This window comes from Trachypithecus francoisi, unplaced genomic scaffold (genome assembly GCF_009764315.1).
Source record: "Trachypithecus francoisi isolate TF-2019V2 unplaced genomic scaffold, Tfra_2.0 Lachesis_group18, whole genome shotgun sequence".
Taxonomy (NCBI): domain Eukaryota; kingdom Metazoa; phylum Chordata; class Mammalia; order Primates; family Cercopithecidae; genus Trachypithecus; species Trachypithecus francoisi.
This window is the reverse complement of record NW_022681463.1, coordinates 11,848,268-11,851,760: the sequence shown is the minus strand read 5'-3', so window position 1 is coordinate 11,851,760 and position 3,493 is coordinate 11,848,268. Positions and strand designations below refer to the sequence as shown.

Below are 3,493 nucleotides of genomic sequence, written 5' to 3'. Positions count from 1 at the left end.
AGCAACAGCAACACAACTGTAATACTGATTTCTAAGACATCTTCCTCTGCCATCTCTTCATTCATTCTTTGAACAATATTTATAAAGCATGAAATTTCTATGGTCCTGGTGTTACATTATATACTCAGGATTCAGTAATAAATGATGATTAAAAAGAATTCCTGCTCTTAAGGAGCTTTTAAGATAGAGGGAGATGGAATATAACAGTAAGCCCCTTTTGCAAGAAATTATTTAAGGAGTACACAGGATTCACAGTGCCCTGCTGGAGATACAGTCACAAGTTTTCTACTGTCACAGGTTTTCTGCAAGAACTGACTTCTACAGGAAACCGAGAAAGAACTGAAGCAGGGGAAGGGTCGAAGCTCCAGGCAGAGGGAAAATGACAAGAGGGTAAAGAAACCATGGCTGCTGGTCTGTGCACCTGTGAGTAGCCGAATACTGGCGCTCAAGATTAGTTAAGGAAGAGACAAATGAGGCTGGAGAGGTTTGCTGGAGACAAGTCATGAAGGGTTTGTTAACTATCCCATGTCATTTGGATTTTTATGTGGAGTCTTTGTAAAAGTGATAAGAGATTTTCATGTTGGAAAAATGACTAGCTGCATCATAGAATTAGTGTGTAAGGGTGGCTCGAGGAAGAAAGTTTCTTCACAGCTATTGCAATAAACAGGTGAAGAATGACTGAGGTCTGAACTGGATATTGTTGGCACATGGAAAAGATGGCCAGATACAAGAGATATGGGAGAAGGAAAATTTGGAAAAAAAAAAAAGAAAAAAAAAAAAAGAAAAAAAAAAAAGTGATGAGTTAAGTGTTACCATAGAAAAAGAGAAGGAATAAAAGACCTAGGCTATGAATTGAGCAACTGGATAATGATACAATTTTTTAAAGATAGGAAACAGAAAATGGAGCACATTTGTGGACCATTGTCTTTCTATTTATTGATATGAATATGTACTTATATTTTAGCCAGATAAACTTGAACTAAAAATTCCAGTCTATAGGAAAGCATGAATTGGAGAGATAGACTTGAGGTCTAAACTTCACTTTAAGTGCTTGATCTATAATGATGGGAAGGGAGGGGAGGTGTAGCAGTCTGGCCACCTTCCTTTCTAGCTCTTTTTGCTTCAGAGTTTCTAGAAGAAAGGATGGGATTTCTGAAAGTACTTCAGTAGAATGAGGTGGGAAAGTAGGCGTGAATTCAGCCCGAAGTTAATTTTACTGACAGTTCTCTATGTGCAATTGTGCTAATGATCAAAATCAGCCAAAATAACAGCAAGTTATACGAGTTAGAGAAAGCCAAAATTGTTGCCTACCAGATAGTTTGTCACAGAAAAGGATTCCCAAATTGCCAAGTGCTGTTTTCATTTGCTGCCTGCTGTCGTTCTAACTTACCCCCTATCTATTGGAAATTTCCAGAAGGCATCTTAACTGACTTCTATGGTGCTAATTGCAGAAAACTCACCGAATTTCCTTCTTCTTTTAAAGACATTATATCCTCTTCTTTCCTGAATTAAAAATAAAATCTCAGTCCGAGTCAACATTCTGACAGAAGTTTAAACAAACCTAGGGCATTAAAATGCAGTTAAAAAAAAAAAAAAAAGAAAAAGGAAGAACTAACTGTAAAACGCCCTGTCTACATAAAGAATTGGAAATGCATGTAGTATTGTGTTGCTGAGTTTGGGGTGGTATGTTTATGCACTTGAGTGATTTTTGCCCTACATATATATTTATTGATTGATATGAATTCAAACCAGCCTCTTAAAAGTTGGGTAGTTGGGGCCAACTACTGTCAGTAGCCGGTGGCTGGCACCCAATGATGGCAACGATTTCACTGAGGTTTAACCATGCGCTTGAGTACATAGGTTCTTATGCACAGAGCTGCTGGAATTCTATTTCTGCTCTCCCTTGAGCCTAGGATGACAATCATGATAAATTGCATCATACTGTGAGGTGGTTTGTGATGAAAACAGATTTCCACCAGGAATCATAACACAGCCTCTACTCTCAGACTCTGATAAAACACTTAGAATGTGCAATTATCTTTTCTCTCCTCTTTCTCTTTTGTCTTTGTTAAAAATAAAAACAAAAACCAAGGCACTCCCACCCAAAGAATAAACCCACAAAAAAAAGCAAACATTTAAGATAACTGAAATGTGTACTGGGAACAATACTCTTTATCTAGCTAGAGATTAGGATTTTTATTATTTTATCTATGGATATTTATGTGTCTATCTAGATATCATGTACATATGTATCTATCTTAATTATTCAGTTCTCAAGTGGAAAAGATATAGTGGAAAATGAATACATAGGGATTTGAAAATTACAGATGGGATAAACTGTAGAGTTACGGAAGCTACGAGTGTTTAAGAAACTAAATAAAAGCTTTCTCCATGAAATTGGACAATTTTGAACTTATGCAATGTTCTCTTTGTAGATATGCCACAGTGGTTAGCATTTTGATAAGATATTATTTTTATCAGAAGGGCTAATTTACTTTATTATTTGAATATATTGGTATTTTGGTATAAACTGGATCACCACCCTGTTTTTAAATTTGACCAAGCCTGCTCTTGGTCAAAGTAAACAGAATTTGTCCTTTTAAAGGGAAAATGCAATGCCATATCACTTTTCACTGTTAAATTTCTTGCTTTAATCATTTAAATGGTGTGATGTTCTTGTCTTCATTCTCCCCAGGGTCTACTGGAGACCTTGGCTTTTTACTTCCCTGACGTAACTTCACACTGCTGGAGCAATGCTCACATTGCTCAGGAAACACCGGCAAATCTCAAGATGCAGTTCAGGCTACTCCATGATGAGTGTGAGTCCCCAGGCTGTCTCTCAAACTAAAGATTCCCCAGCCAGGCATCTCTAAAGAGTCTTCAACAAGGCAACATGATTACTCTGTGTGCTTAGAAGAAGAGGGATTATAAATGTCAGCTGTTGCTCTTTGAATCCTGCTAATTCATTCATTGACTCACTCATCTTTCCCACAGGCACGTGCTGTGAGTTTACTGTACTGCATGACACTGGAGGTTATAAAGAAATAAAATACTTGGGACTTACTCTCTATGAAATAAAATTCTAATTCTTTCTACCATATATTCTTATGTGAGATCCCAGCCTGCTCTACCTGGTACCTGGTCTAGGGCATTTTTGTATCAGATTAAATTTAAAAGTGTTTCCATAATTAATAATGATCAAAAGTTATACATATTGGGAAAATATAATTGATGAGGTGGAAAATAAAAGGCCACTAAGTAGAAAATTAGATCAAATAGACATGTATAAAATTAAGTCATGTGTTATGGGCTAAACTGTGTCCCCCGCAAAATTCACGTTGGGGTCAGTACCTCAGAATGTGTCCATATTTGGAGACAGGGTCTTTATAGAAAGAATTAAATTAAAATGAGATCACTAGAGTCAGCTCTAATCTAACAAGATGGGCATCCTGATAAGAAAAGGGAATGTGGATGCAGAGGGAAGATTATATGA

The 3,493-nt window shown here is 36.8% G+C and overlaps 1 long non-coding RNA gene across 1 annotated transcript; it reads left to right on the top strand.

Moving 5' to 3' along the window:
- The first annotated feature begins 300 nt into the window (after window positions 1–300).
- LOC117063381 lies at window positions 301–3,063 on the top strand. Its single transcript, XR_004428890.1, has 2 exons — window positions 301–667; window positions 2,696–3,063. It is a non-coding gene; the product is annotated as an uncharacterized LOC117063381 (long non-coding RNA).
- Window positions 3,064–3,493: the final 430 nt, after the last annotated feature.